Source organism: Phalacrocorax carbo, chromosome 3, assembly GCF_963921805.1.
Source record: "Phalacrocorax carbo chromosome 3, bPhaCar2.1, whole genome shotgun sequence".
Classification (NCBI taxonomy): Eukaryota; Metazoa; Chordata; class Aves; order Suliformes; family Phalacrocoracidae; genus Phalacrocorax; species Phalacrocorax carbo.
The window spans coordinates 70083877-70100451 of record NC_087515.1 but is presented as its reverse complement, the minus strand read 5'-3'; positions in this window follow the sequence as shown (position 1 = coordinate 70100451).

Genomic DNA, 16575 nt, shown 5'->3' with positions numbered 1-16575 from the left:
GGCTCTACATGTTAGAGCAGTGCTAAAAAGCAAAAGCTTACTAAATAAAGGTTTGGGGGTTGTCTAACGAAAGGGAATACAAGAAAAGAAAGGAAACAAATCCTTCTGCATCCTACTGCAAAGATTGTTTGAAGTCCCCCATTGAGTTTGCACTGGCAGCAATGAGGGCTGTTTCCTCTACAGTTCTGGGAACGGCAACTTCCAGACAGACCTTAATCCTTACGTTACCACAGAGCACACTCACGTTGCTATGTGGTACCATGCAGTACCACGCAAAGAGATGGGCGACAATGCCAGAAAGAAGATAACCAGTGCAAGTGCAGCACTGGACTGAGCAGCTTCTCTGAGCACAGCGCATTCGCTTGGGTCCCATGCCATACCGATGTGGTGATGCTGTTTCTGTTCCTGGAGCAACATCATCCAGTGCCAATCCAGACATCTGGCACCAAATCTCATCATACAGGCTTGTGTTAACTGTGAAATTTATGAATGGTAGTTACCAGTCCACATTTCTAATTCACTTTACTACTTATGTGTCTGCTAAAAGCTAGGGAGGCTTAACCATGGGCCCCCATGGAAGCGTTGTAGTTGGACTTATGTCTCTGAACCTGGAAGTTGATCCACACAGTGAAGGTTCATGTTCACGCCTGTTAATGCCTCTCATATTTCTTCTTCAACACTTCTTCCTTCTCCCATAGGCACAATCTTCTCACATAGGCACAAAATCACCTGCAAAAGGCACCGATGTCATTTGTTCATGGAGTTTGCAAGGCTGGCTGTTTGGTTTGCTTCTAGACACAGCAGCACCATCAACCAATAAAGTCACTGAAAACCTGTACCAGCCTAGTCTGTCTCAGCAGCTCCTATTTCTTATCTCGGGGGTTTTAGTAGCACACATTCATTTTACCAAGCAGGTTCTTTTCTCCAGGACACCCGCTGAAAATGTGTCTGTGCCCAGTGGGATGCTCAGCATCGTTATGCCACAAAATACATCCCTAGGGGGTTTTGGCAGCAGTAAAGGCTTGAAGGAATACACTTACAACATCACCTGTGTGAGAGCCTCACTGATTCACTACATCTCTGAGGAACCCAGTGACTGCACAACAAGCCCAAAAGAAGCAGCAGTCTTGAGGTGGACTCTGTCACCAGAGCTTTCTTTCCTCTGTTGATGATAACATGACTCGTGTCCTTGAACCTGAGGGCAGACAAGCTGTGAAAACCTCTGAGAAATTCAGAAGCAGTGCTAGTGTTTTGAAGCATTGAATGCTAGCGCAGCAAACTCATGTCTCTAAAATGTTCCAACTTCACAATATTTCAGCTACACTCTACTAGAAAGCATGTAATATTAAGCCATACATCACCAGGGGCAGAGGCTTCTCATTCCTTTGCTGCAAAGGCAAAAGTAGGTAACTTGCATGTGATTTATAGGGAAAACTCTAACTAGATGAGTGCAACACATATCCCATGCCAGCAGTAGTAAATCCAAGCCCTCTGTGCTCTCAAGGGAGTTTCATGCAGTAGCCTGAAAAATATGTGCAATGCCTTTGAAAATCCTGCAGTTGAGGGTTGGTAGAAAATTTCTGATCACTGTCCTATGTAGCTATCTAGCTGTGCATAGACCACTACAACAGCAGCAACTGCAAAAATCAGGCCTTATATCAGACATGCCAAATCACTTTTTCATATAGTCAGGTTAAAAAGTTTATCTAAGTTTATAAAGTATGTCTTACCAGGAGAAAAAAGAGACAATATCTAGCCTTGAAAAGAGGACACTTTAATTGCAGGACTAAAATATTAAAAACTGTTACTCCAGGACTTTGGAAAAGCCCTGTTCAAATTACTAAGAGGAGAGCAAAATGAGCTCTGAGGCTAGTATAGGACTAGCTTGAAACCAGTATCAGTAAAACAACTTTTTCTCTAGCAGGGTCCTGAGAATGTGGGGCTGATGAGCAGGCAAAGTGGTGGGAACAAGCAGCAAAATGTACTGAGGAAGAGGAAGAATTCAATTGTTGTAAGCTTTTTTCCATTTTTGTTTATGGAAATGGGTAACATTTTTTTTTAAACTCTGCTCAGCCTTGAGGTCATCTCTTGCCATCTAAACACCCACAAAGAGTGGAGGGAAACACGGGAGGTGAATTACTTGCCCAAAGTAAAGCTGCAGAAGAGCAGAACAGCTAAGGGGAAAGCAGATCCTCATGGAACAGCGCTGAACATCCTGACATAGGATGTGTCTCCACCACCTCCAGCAAGCTGGCTGCAGCAGGGCAGGTCATCCTCTGGACAGAGAGGCAGCAGGGCAGCTGCCTCTCACCCTCCCCACCGGGAAAGTCTGCCCCTGCTGGGTTCAGAGGCTGCTGCCTCCGCTTCTGCTCCTGCAGTGAGGGTTTATTTCTCCCTCTGCTCAGAACAGACTGCTCCAGGTAGAGTTTCCTGGGAAGATAAAGTAGACACCAATCTTTAAAGTAATGGCATTTGCCCACCTGGAGCAATATAACCACCACTGCAAAGGGGAAAGAAAAATTAAACCACTTTCAGAAATCTGGGAGATGGCAGGTGTTAGATGCTTTAATAGGAGTAATAAAAATAACGACTTCTATTAATATTAGGTATCTGATTTCCAGTGTTGAACAAGAAAAGTGCAATAGCTGCCATTTTAAATTACTCTGTCAAGCTTTCATTCCTTCCCTTCCCCCTGGGATTTCAAAAATCTTGATGAAATGTGTGTACACTCTTCAAATATTTCCTGAGGCCATTGGGGTCCATATGTTCTTAGGAACAAGTTTTTCACTCTGTGGGTCATTCCTGATGACATTTAGGTTTTCTGATTGGTATATATTGGCAGCACAGAACTAGAAGATGATGGGGTTTTCCCCTTGCAAATATAATGTTGTATTTTATATAGTTTAAGGGCAGCGCAAAAGTATAGCATTTTACAAAGATTAAGCAGAAGTTTGCATTTTGATTACAGCTATGGCTCCTAAATCAGAGTGTCACTGTCAAGGTAAGAATGATATTTTATTTAAACTGCTGCTGAACATATGGTGTTATTTATGCCTCAGACATCCACAGCAGAAAGAATTTTCTAAGTCTAATTTATGCTGTTAGCAAGTAGCCAGCAAAAAGATGAGACCTCACTGTTTTTACTAGCTAACAGAGTGCTGGTTTAGATTAAAAATGTTAAGGCATGTATTTTTTGAAGGAAAATACTTCTACATGGATTTGTACAGAAACCATTACTAATGTGAGTGTAGAACTATATCCTTCCTCTGCTGTCAGATCTTGCCCATGACACCATCTCTGGTTGCCCTCAGCTACCCATTGTACCTCATATCCCTTGGCCTTCCCCTCTATCAGTAGTTTTTGGTAAAAGTATTATTTGAACAGGTTGGGGTGGGTTATGTGTGTCAGGGAATGGGCATGTCTGTATTCATCTGGCATGTGCTCAGAATAATTTGCTCTTTTGCTTATATAGAGGATGAAACTGAGCTGAAGTCAAATTTCAGGTCAACTTTACTCTGAAGTAGTGGCAAATGGTGTAGTAGGTTTTGTGAGTTGATGTACTATGCGGAATTTTTTTTTTTTTTATAAAAACAGAGGATGAGAGAGTACTTTAGAAAGAAGCTTATTTTTTATAAACAATTTAAGTATATTTCAGTTCTAAGTCCTCTCTGCCTTCGTCACCTTCCAGTACTGAGGGGGAACGTGAGCCCGTATATTTCACCTTAATGCACTTCTTAACTCAGCTTTGTAGTTTGCCTTTAAAGCTACAAAAGGTCACTTCATTCAAAGCTTGATCCACCTAATCACTTCCACCAGAAAATAAATTAATTTTGTTTAATTGTTAGCACTTGCCCATATTAAAGAGCTAGACAGGGATCTGCAATACAACAGACTCTGCTAAAGAAAAGCTTGATGCAAAGTTGTGATATTAATCATTCAAAGGGAGCTGCTAAGGGTACAAACAGGTGGCAATAGACATAAGAATTTTACTTTTCAGCCAGAACTTCTAAGTATTATCTGATTTACTTTTTTTTTTTTAATTTCAGTTCTATAAAGAACATGTATTTTATATATGTATACATTGAAAAAAAGTTTTAATTTAGGTTGTCCACTATATCATTCATTTGCATTATGCAGTGGCCACCCCCTGTAGCAGGTACAGGCACTGTGCTGAGGGGTCTCCCAGAATGCCCCACCGGTACAGCCCAGTGGACTGGAGAAGAGAGATGGGCAGGAGTGGCAGCAAGACAGAGCTCCTTGAGTTGGCCCTGCCATGAAAGGCGCCCATGGAACTACACCTCCTGGTACATGGGGCACGTAACAGGTCAAAGGCTGGATTTGGTGCTGCCCTCATGCTCCCAGAGCCCCAGATAAGGCCCTAACTTGTAGAGCTAGGGCTTCTCACCCTTTTCCACTTGCAGGCTCACTGGCAGCCATTGCCCTGCCCATGCACGGCCCCACCGTGGGTGCAGGGCAGCGCCAGGCTTGCAGCAGGGCACTACCACCTCCATCCTTGGCCAGCACGGAGAAAAGTCAGTGGGAACTAGCCAAAATGGCCAGCAGGACAGGGTAGCTCAAGGTTTCTAAGGTATGTCTCTTTTGTCAAGAAAGCCTGTTCATGAAAAACAGGCAGAGTGTTTCTGCCTGTTGTTTAAAAGAGAGCGCACATGTTATTGCCACTTATTTCAGCTAATCTTTGCAAAGTGCTTAAGTTTCATGTTTAAAGACATTAAGCACATGTTTATATCCAATTCAGCACCGTTATTAAGAATTTTCAACAGGATGCGATCAAAGTCAATAAATCTGGAAAGCAGCCGTTTGACAAGTCCTATGACTTACAGTAAGGGCATCCAGTAACAACACAAAAAGGGGCTGTAATACTTTCAAAGGCAGTGTACGGTAACACCAGACTGTGTCAGTAGGTAGTGTTATTACTCCAACACCCACGTGGGCAAGGACTCTGTCTCTTTCTCACAGCATCCAGAGATAAGGACTTTTATTTCTCAAATTACACTGTTGAATGAAGTGACTTTGGGCTAAATACTCCACTCCTTTTCTTAGCAGTCTCCCAGCTCCATCAAAGGTGGTTTTGCTCAGGTACCAGAACCAAGAGAAGAGGAATCAGACATCCCATCAGCTCTAAGAATGAATCCAGACCTCACCTTCGTGCTGCTTTTTTACATTCATTTTTTCTCCTGTTTTTTTCCCCTATCCTCATAATTCTTCTTCAAAGCCTTTTAAAGGGTCTTTTTATTTTTTTAGAAATCGGTTGTTCAAAATTCTAATGTACAGGATATGTTTTTAAAGTCATTTATCCTCAATTTCTGTGTGTACTGGACAAGTGTGAGACACAGATGTCTCCCTGTGCATGAAGCAGATATACACGTGCGTACTTGGGCAGGGAGGGTCTCTCAAACTGGTATTTCGCACACCATGGTCTCTGTGAAATGGTGACTTTTTATCAGACTCTGCAGTTTTATTTATGCCAAGGCCACTATCTTTTAAAATACTTGATTATTTTAAAGTCTAGTATGTGATTTTATTTTTTGCTCTCATTTAGACTGATGTAAGCCCCAACTAACTTCATCAAGTGAGACATCGGAGTAAATCTGGAATAGGTCAGATCTGGCTCTGACAAACCTCCTTGGCTCTAGAGGTGAATAATTGTTTAATTCTGTCATGGGATGATGGTTTCTCTGTTTGTTTCCCCTGCTTTGATGAGTGGGGGTGAATCCCAGGCTTTGCTCTGTCAGGGAAAGCCTGATAGTGCTAACGCTGTTTGCAAGCAGCCCTGGACTTCAGGTCTACAAAACCTGAGCTATTCCCATCCTAAACTTCTCCCTGGCAGATTCTGCCAATCATGACAAATTGTGTGAAATTCATGGTGAATTTGTGATGTGGAGAAAAGTCCACTAGGGACTCATTTGACACCATCAGATGCAATTTTCTTTTATTACCCTAAGGCAAGATTTAAACTAGTTTCCAGGGGTGAGAGGTTACTCCATTAACCCGTGGCGCTCGCTGTAGCAGGCTGCCACCTAGACAGACTGGTGCATTGTTAAGTGGATGTATTTCTTCTGTTTCCTCAGTCGTTTCTGGGGTTTTAATTTTAGGATGGCACTTTTATTGTTAGTTTTCAGAGGGACACTTTGTTTCATAGTTGGACAAATCTCTACCAAAGCCTCTTCTGCAGCCTTTTTTTGCAGGAGAAAACTAAGATTTATGCTCAATCATTCCAACAGATCCAGTTAACCCTGTGTTGTCTAGAGAGGGGAGTGGGGAGTGAGGATGGCAGATATGAGAGGCCTCAGGTGAAGCTCAGAATATAGAATCACAGAATCATAGAATCATCAAGGTTGGAAAAGACCTCTAGGATCATCAAGTCCAACCACCAACCCAACACCACCTTGCCTCCTAAACCATGCCCTGAAGTGCCACGTCTACACCTCTTTTGAATCCCTCCAGGTATGGTGACTCCACCACCTCTCTGGGCAGCCTGTTCCAATGCCTGACCACTCTTTCAGTAAAGAAACTTTCCCTAATATCCAATCTAAACCTCCCCTGGTGCAGCTTGAAGCCATTTCCTTTCATCTTATCACTCATTACTTGGGAGAAGAGACCAACCCCCGCCTCACTACAACCTCCTTTCAGGTAGTTGTAGAGAGCGATAAGGTCTCCCCACAGCCTCCTCTTCTCCACACTAAACAACCCCAGCTCCCTCAACCTCTCCTCATAAGACTTGTTCTCCAGACCCTTCACCAGCTTTGTTGCCCTTCTCTGGACATGCTCCAGCACCTCAATGTCCTTCTTGTACTGAGGGGCCCGAAACTGAACACGGTACTCGAGGTGCGGCCTCACCAGTGCCCAGTACAGGGGCACGATCACCTCCCTGCTCCTGCTGGCCACGCAATTCCTGATACAAGCCAGGATGCCATTGGCCGCCTTGGCCACCTGGGCACACTGCTGGCTCATGTTTGGCCGGCTGTCAACCTGCACCCCCGAGTCCTTCTCTGCTGGGCAGCTCTCCAGCCACTCCTCCCCAAGCCTGTAGCATTGCACTGGGTTGTTGTGACCCAAGTGCAGGACCCAGCACTTGGCCTTGCTAAACCTCATACAATTGACCTCGGCCCATCGATCCAGCCTGTGCAGGTCCCTCTGCAGAGCCTTCCTACCCTCGAGCAGATCAACACTCCCACCCAACTTGGTGTTGTCTGCAATATAAGGAGACAGAGATGGGCAGGGTGTTTAGAGACATGGAGGACAGTCAGCTGCGGTCCCAGGGGGCACTGCCAGCCATCCCAAACTGGAGCCACCTCTGCATGCACCTACCTCATGAATACATGGGCACCTAGCAGTAGACAAGAGCTTTTGCACCAGGTCAGGCTTCAGCTGAGCATCTGTCTTGGTGTGACCCTGTGCCTGAGGCACTACATCTTGGCATCTTGGGTCAGCTCAAGGCTCTCCAAGCAGGGTCCCCCCAGCACCAACCCAGGCCCGGATGGGCTTCCTAGCTTGGGGGTCATCCTCAACCAAAGTAGCTGCTTTGCTTCTGGATCCCAGCAGGCACTGGAACTGGTACAGCCATATTGTCTTGAAATCACCACTGCGTTATAGATCGTTAGCTTGGTGTTTGCTCATGTCTGTTTATCCATGGCACAGTTACCCTGCTATCCACATAAACTGTACACCAGTAACTGTGCAGATGTTAATATTGACCAACACTAGGTAAGACTGCAGAATGATGTGTTATACCCGTCTTACAATCATTAACAACCGAGTTCCACCAAAGTCCACCATGAAAAGCCAATACTACAAGTAAGAATGGCATTTGCAAAAGATCTCAGATTGCATATGCTCTTTTTTCCTCCTGTTTCTTCAGCATTTTTTCCTTCTTCCTCTAATTTCAAAAAAAAGTTGAGTTGAGTTCTGTATCCTTGTGCTTCTCCCTTTCACACAGGTGTTGACTGCCAGGAGACATGTTGCTTATGTGAGATTTTACAAAGGACAGTTATTTCAGTGATGATTCAGAAAAGCAAAGACAAAAAATGAGAACTTTCCTCTTTAAGCCTGGGCATGAAACAGGCTGTTCTTAGGATGCTGTGTGTAAGTGGTTTAGCTGAACCAGGGACTTCTGGTGCATCAGAAGCATAACCACCCTGAATGTGCAAATATTGCAGTGTTTGTCTTTGGCAATAATTTGGAAAAGGCACTGCAGAGGCAGGAACAAGAATCCCCAAGAGGGCAGATGCAACATTCTCCATGGTTTTAATAGCTGGCATAAATCCCGGGTGGTGAGGTAGTTCTGCTTCTTTTAAAATGTCTTTTTAGTTGTCAAGAAGAGCTGTTATGTGAATTAAAATGAGCTAATTTTAAGAAATGAAATAAAAATATTTATATAGGGTCTTGGATGGGCTTGACTTCACCTCTTTAAATAAATGAGGTGAAGGCAAAATGTTGGGGACTGATGTTTATTGCAAAATAATCTGGATGAAGACTGGTTATAAATTTGAACTTAATTAGATACCCCTAAATGGTTTTATATACATATGGACATTCTTGTCCTGAGGCAGACAACTGGAAAGACTCTGCAGGCTGGATCACCTGAGAGTAGAAATCTGGGCCACGGTACTTCTGATGACAGCATTGCATTTCTATCATTAACTAGAACCTCATGGGTCTAATGCTATTCACTGTCATTTGAGAGCTGCCCAACATCCCCAGTTTTTGCCACATGCCCTCTGCCTTTTTCCCCCTCTGAGGCCCTGTGGGAGGCAGGCCCCATTGCCATGTAAGAGTGTTTGCAACACATTTCTCCAGGAAGGAGAACACAGGCTGGGAGGCATCTGCTTTCAAGATCAACAATTGCTTTGGGAGAAAAAGGAAAAAAAAACCAAACAGGAAAAGACATTTAAACTGAATTACTGGCACTACTATTTTCACCTCTCCACAACCTAGACATGACTTACAGAGCATCCTGAGTTAAGAGTTCATAATTCCAGCTGAACTTAATGGGAGTATTTACACAAGACTTATGTTGCAACAGCTAATAGGCTTGGTGTGGGCAAGTCTGCTTTGCTGTGTCTGTACTGATTTCAGTCCAAAGAACATTCCCACTGCTGCAGTTCCACCAATAGGTAGGAATAATTGTAACACTGATCACTGCTAATTCAACAACCATATCGTCTAACCATGTCCCAGGGCAGACTGCAGTGTTTGCAATCCATGCTGGTGGCTTGTCCGCACCGGATCTCCCATCATCAGTACCACAACAGAAGTTCTGCTGGTGGGCAACTTGTAAGGAAAATGTTATTTTCATCAGGTCCTCTCTGTCTCCCCTTTCTTCATGGACAAGCTAGCAGTAATGATATTTCTCAAGGTTACTATAAACACTAATGAGTAAATGCTTATAAAGTGCTTTGAAGATTAAAAGTGTGAAATATTCTACTTAGTTATAAAAGCATAGGTGAGACAAAGGCAGCAGGCAACAATCTAATTTAAATAAAATATCCTTTTATAATATTCTAGTGATGATAGTTTTTGAATGTGACAGAGGACAGTCAATCTCCGTACATAAACAATGACACCAGGAGATGCACTTCCTCTTCATGAACCTTAGAAAACCTGATCTATCTCATTTAATAATGAAAAGAAAAAAAAAAGGAAAACAGAGAAAGAAAGAGAGAGACAGAGAAGGAAAATATATTCTTTGAGCCAATGCGAGGTGTAGGGCAATGTTTCATATTAACCCCGGTTTCCTCTTCATCCAGCTGATTTCTTTGAAAAACACAGCCATAGTTCATCCACTGGTCCTATAGCCTGTGCAGTTCCTCAGGGACACTCAATGTTATGGTTAGAAAGAGCTAAATAAAAAGATTGCTGAGGGATTTAACTAGATTTTTCAACCTAGCAGCTTTGTAACAAAAGGGGATGTATTGAACCTAAAGTTTCTAATGGAAATCACATTTTTCTTATTGATCCTATCAAGAAAATTTGGAAAATTTCCAGCCAGGATGGAACAGTTGGATTGCACTGGTTTGGGTTCAGTTGGATTGTGTTAGGTAGGGTAGGGTAGATTAGGAAACCTTCTGAGGTTATGGAGAGCTGGAAATCAAAGTCCTGTCCCTCCTGGCTCCAAACTGAAATACCAAGGTGGCTCTTCCCTGCTGTAACCAGTGATTTCTGATCAATTGCTTCCTTTTTCCCAAATCAGTTATGACTTTTCCAGCAGGGAGACTGTCACAAAGGAAGGGAGATCCTCCAGCCTGCAGCGACAGGGATGCTCAGCTGCTGTGCAGAGGCCCGGTCACCCACCTGGTGCTGTTCAGATGGGCAGTGAGAGCAACCCGAGCAGTGTGCTGCACTGGGGCTCAAATGCTAGGAAAAGCATTGACAGTAAGTTGCAGATGATGGGCTGGAAAAGCCTGTGTCCACATGATGATCACTGTTAGGTAAGATGTGCCATTCAATCTCTTGTTGCAGGGTCCATAGCAAATGTAATGGCAAAAGGGGTACGAACATGTTTTTCCCACAAAACACAAAAGCACCCTTGTTACCCTAAAAGGCAAGGCATATGAGGCAAAGGGAGCAGTGCTTTCCAGGGGTTTCTTCAAAATGCCTCAGGCCTCTGTGAAACAAAGGTGACAAGAATAGTTTTGGAAATCAGAAATATCAGTGAGCTAAGATTTAACTTCCCGTACTCTACCAGTTGCCTGACCTTCTTCTACGTGTTCCTTTGTCTATACACAACAGTGCAGAAGGGAAGTTATTTCATTTAACTTCAGGCATTTACACATTTTGACACAATTCAGCTCAGCTTTTAGACATCTATGACAAGACAAAAAATAAACAGTTATAAAATACCTGTGTCTTTCCACTGACTACAAAAGCAGTCTAGAGGACAAGTTCATACGCAGGTATGTGGTCAGATCAATTCTAACCCCATGACTATTCTCTCCACATCCTTCCCATTTCCCCCATGAAAAAATATGGATCCCCCTCACAGCACAAGGCTCAGCACAAGCAGGGCTCTGCTTGCAGGGTCACACCAGGATGTGTCCATTGATGAGTGAAACCAGGTTGAAATTCAACTGCTAGCTCTGGCCTCCCACTCATTATCTCTGCTGGGTGTTTAGATCTCAAGGAATTTGTGGAGTTTCTGGGTTTCCAGATACCAGAGAGTCTTTTCTGTGAGGCAGTGGGCGTAATTCCGTCAATGATTGTGGAGGAATCTCTAGAAGGCAACCTCACGAGTATTGCTCGCTCTCTCCTCTAAGGGAAGAAATCAAATTCATGGTTTTCTGACAAATGCTTGTTTTCTGCTGTTGTCAGAAAGCCAGGAGACATTTAACAGCTGTAACAGTGGAAGCTAAATAAAAGCAGAAAAGTTTCCAGTCTGCTGCTACACTGGATATGTGTGCAAAGTAAGGTTAAAGAGAGGTAGCTCAGCTCCGGGAGAGGCTCACCCAGAATAATTTTTGAAGTGGCACAGCCCTCCTCCCTCTCCCACCTCGACACTGGTTTAATTCTTAAAAACAAAGTCCAAAGACCACTGCAAAACAAGGATGGTAGCATATTGAAACCATAAATCAATGTTCAAACTGGACTCACTTTTTAAAGGAGTGTATGACCATAGCCTTCATCCAAGATACTAGTGTGTAATGGATCAGATGTTATATGTGATTCAGAGATATGTTTTTAATATGAGGTTATCATGTAACAGGCTTAGTGTGTCACCAGATACTGAAGTCATACAAAGCACTGTAGAAAACAATCTTCAATACAAGCAATAACTCCATCTCTTTGGGATGTGAACCTCTTTCACTTTCTTTTCTGCTTTTGTTTTCAAGGGCCCTGTTTCCTTCAAAGCTAAAACTGGTATCTGCTGGTTTCAGGGGCTATTTATTGCTGTGACAGTGACACATCACTCCAAGTAATGCCTCTTAAGTACTATTAGCACATATCTGATCTGAAAATGTACAAACACATTCAAACAAAAATTTTGTATTAATAGACAGGCCTAAAATAAATAAACAGGAAACAAAGAGAACTTTTAAAAAGAAGGATCTGCAGTTGAAGTAATTCAAAGATAAATAAACTTTTAGATTTGACTCCCTCTAGAGTATTTTTAAGGAAAAGCTTGACACAGGAGATTCCTTTTTTGTTGCAAAAACTCTCGTTTGGCAGTGCCACTGAAATGTACTTCTCTCCAAACGCAATAATCTCTCTGTGCCCAGCAGCCTCTCTTCAGCAGAGCTCTCTGCCTAGTGCCAGTCACAGCCAGGCCCCAGCAGGGCTCAGGCAAGAACACCTCACTGAGACCAGAAAACAAAAGAAGATCTTCTTTTTTACTAAGAGGTGAAAGAGCCACAATAGTGCATGCCTACATTTTCCAGAAAGGCAACCAAATCCTGCCTGTCTTTGTCAGCTAAAGGCAGTAGGAGGGCTTTCATTTGGTCTGTAGTGATGAGTCAGAATAAAGTGGACCCATGTCTGTGGGGACCTGTTGTATGGGACCTTCATTCATTTCGACCTTTGGGGAGACAGAAAACCCCAACACAGTGTTGCAACAACTGCAGATCCCAAATGCCTGGTTTTTTTCTAAAAGGAGGATCAGTTACCTATTACAAAACGAGCAGGACCAATGTAGATACCGAGGACTTCACAAGCCTTTCTGTTAAACTCCCTCAGCCCTGTTGTGCACAACACAACAAGAAACACCAACATTCAGCCATGGTCTGTATCCACTGATGCTCCCACTACTTCTCACTGGGGGGGACCCACAAAGGATTACGAGTAGTAGTGAGATATTGAACAGAAAAAGCAACTGAATTTTCATTAAAGAGTCTAGTGGAAACAAGACACAGAGTTTTCCAAAAGGACATGTACAATTTTTCTTCTCTTGTTGCCAGGCAGCAAGATGGAAAGATACCTGGAGGAAAAAAAAAAAAAAAAAAAAAAAAAAAAGTGTAAATATACTGTAGCTGCCTGGACCTGAAAACAGAGAAACTGGATTTCTTACTCTCTAGCTCCATACTTCCCAGCACGTGATAATTTTCTAAGATACAAAAGAAAGGGAAAAAACCCCAAACCCTAGCATCATTTAGCTGCAGAAATGTGTAGATAAATTCAATCTGACTACAACTCATGTACTGCACTGCAGTCCCTCTAGAAATAAATTTGGATAACTATGCCATAGACTCCAAAGGGTCAACGTGACATATTGCATCATATCCCCCTACACGAAAAAGAATTCACTAACAAACATGACTTCCAAAAGTGCTCCTTTATTCCCCTTTCACATTATAGTTTCTTATGAAATATTTTAGTGGATGACTTTGGTGCTTTGCCACATTTCTCTCAATCTATTTATAAATGTTTGGTTGGAAAGAAAGTAAACATTACAGGGCAAACACTTTATAAGCTTTTGCTATTTTCATATAATACTCGAACTGGAATTGGCTTTGCTTAAAAAAAAATCATAATCCTGGAGTGCTGTGCAGAATGACTTAAAATCTGCCATGCTTGTTAAAATGCAAAAAGGAAAAAAATTAAAAAGCATAAACTAAATTATTTATATCTTATCTCAGATAAATATATCAGATAAAAATATACACATATTTTTAATATATATAAAAATATCTCATCTGAGAACGCAGAAATTATATCTTTTATGAGAAATAATAATAATTTTTAAAAAGGGCCTGCCAGGTAGACTCCATCCTGCATAGTATGTAGCTGGTAACAGCCTCCAGGTCAATGGCTGTTGTTTGATTAGAAGTAGAATTGACTAACACACCGCTAGAAAAGCGGCAGCAAGGATGAGCGTGTGATACCCCCCCACCCCAATAATGGATTAAACAAATGTTTCACACTTTAAAGCTCCGGCTGCATTTGGAAAAGCACAAGCGGTTTCTCAGAGGCAGAAAAGCGCTGGCTAACGTGCATGCTGCTGCAGCGATGGCTGCTAATGCACCCTTCCCACCCCGCACACCCAGTGACTTGCTGCTTGTTTATTTAAATGACACTGTTGTTTGAAATGATGGGGGCTTCTTCTTATCCTCCTGAGTCATGCATTCTCTGTCTGGGATCCTCTGTTTAGGCACTTTTAGCACCTCATTAATTACTAACTGCAACAAAGTCATGCTGTTTTGCAACTCTATTGCCTTTGTTAAGAAATCTCAATCCTGTGTTAGAATGTGAAAGGGGACTGTTATCTACCATATGCCCAGCTTGACTCCATATTACAAAATTAGCTTTCTAGTTCCTGAAATACATATACATGTGCTCTTTATAGCCATATCCCATGGTTAAACAGCCTGGCTTCTGTTAAATAGCCTGCCAGTAACAACTGTAGAAGCTACTGTTGCAGATAAAAAACACTCTTAAGTCCACAGGTTATAAATAAATGTTTTATCCAGGAAGATACAATTTCTTAACGATGATCGTTACAAAATGCTACTTTAGATGCCTTTTTATGAATCTGTGGGTACCTAAAACCCTCTGAAACAGTTAACTATTAAAGATAAGTAACTAACAGATTAAGCAGTTGGAGATTTTATTCGCTTTTAAGTTGGTGGGACAGAATCACAGAAGGAACCGTGAAACTCTTCCTTGCAACGGCCTGAACGTTATTACTGTATGTCACTCTGTAGACACATTAAAGCAGGTTGGTGCAAGAGGCTTGATCCAAACAGGGACTTGGATGGCAGTGTAGAAAGCTGTGATCTAAGAATCATCCTCAGCAGCAGCTTAGCCTGGAAGCACCTAATTAAATTTACAGTGTCCTTCCTTGTTTGGGGTGAATGCTCCTCAGAGTTCAGCTGCTGCAGAGACCCAGAGCCAGCCCAGGCAGGACTTCTGGGTCCAGCTTGTGGGCCAAAGCTGAGAGTAGCAGAGTGAAATTCACTGAGGAGCTAAACCCAGCTACCAGCGGGACTGGACCCCTCTCAGCAAGCAGTGTGCAACAGCTTCTTTATAAAACAGAGACAGGGAAAAAAAAAACCAAAACCCAAAGGAAATGATAATGCCTTTGCTTAGTGGTTAGGATATATGCAGCCAGGAGATACCAGTTTCTGTTAACAAATTTCAGTTTAATGTGAAATGTGCGAGCAATCTTAAAAAAAAAATAAAATAAAAAAAAAAAAGACAGAAATTAAGAGTTCCCTTCATGTGCCTTAAAATCAGTTCCTTCTTATGGTCTGACACCAAGAATCTGGCCTCCTTTGCTACACAGTGGCATGGCTGCAGCAAGCAGCCTGTGGAGTGATCCCAATTGAAGAATGCCCTAGCCAGGAGCCTAGGGTGTGGGGTGCAACTGCACTCTAAATCACACTCACACTGAAGGTACACGTGGAGTGTAGCCCACACTCAGGCCAAGTTTTATTGCTGTTGGCCTTTTGTACTAAAGGGGACTCTGAAAGAAAAGAGAAAACTGACTCAGTTCTTTGAAAGAAAGGATCTGAGTTTCTTCCCTGATGGAGGAGGATGGCTGGCTGAGGCATGGGATATATTCAGCTAGGCAGAAAACCCCAGGAGGGCTGCGTGTTTCCCTATTGCCAGCTCCTGCTGGCTTTCAGTTCAGGTTGAATGTTGGTTCTCATAGCCCTCTGGAGGGGCGCACCTATTCCCACAGTTTATTGGGGGGGGTTAGGCACCTAACTGTTGCGTGTTGGATGTCACTTGCAAAGTTGTATGCCCAAAATATAAGAATTGTTACTCCTAGCTTGAAAATGCCACCATTTATTTCATTCAGTCTTGGCTTTCAAGTAACAGCTGTCCGATGCCTGGTTTGTAGTTTGTTTGGTGCAGTAAGCATTGATACTAGCTTAGCAGAAGCTCCACTTCCCTAAATCGTTGTTCCACTATCAACCATCAGCCCCATATGACAAAGAACTAAGTCCTGAATTAAAACACAGAATGGCTTTTTCCAGTCATGAACAGTGATGATCAGAAATATGCTGGAAGGTACACAGAAATGGTACGGCTCTGACTGAGGAAGATGTGTCTCTTTGGACAAGTGCCAGGGCTTATTTCAGTTCTGATTACGTCAGTGCAACATATGTATCTGCTTGGTGCTCTCCAGGCATAGGGACTGACATCAGCGTGTGCTTAAAAGTTCTTCTCAACAGAGGACCTTGTATCTGGTACACCAAAGTTAAGCAGAGAACATCCTTCTTCAGGACTACCATTTTGCAGTCTTTCAGGATCTTCAATTTACACCTTGAAGGAAGCAACGAGAGCATTTGAGTACAGAAGTACTTCTTGATTGCTCAGCATTACCTGCCTAATGTGGTCATTTGTTACTGAAATACCTCATAGAATAAGTATCAGTGACACATTTACCAATGTTTAGTGAAGGACCATCTCTTGTAACATTTTAAATCGCATAACTGTTGTCTTCACCTGATAGAACTCTAATTAAGTGCCACAAAGTACTGCCAGTGGAACAACTTTTCCTCCTGGCCAACCCTGATGGCTTGTTCAAGAGGGGCAGTGCTGCTGTTTCACTATATTTATCAACATGGGACCCAAGACCCATTTTGTGTAGCTCAGCCAGATTTCTGCTGCCCTTCCCTG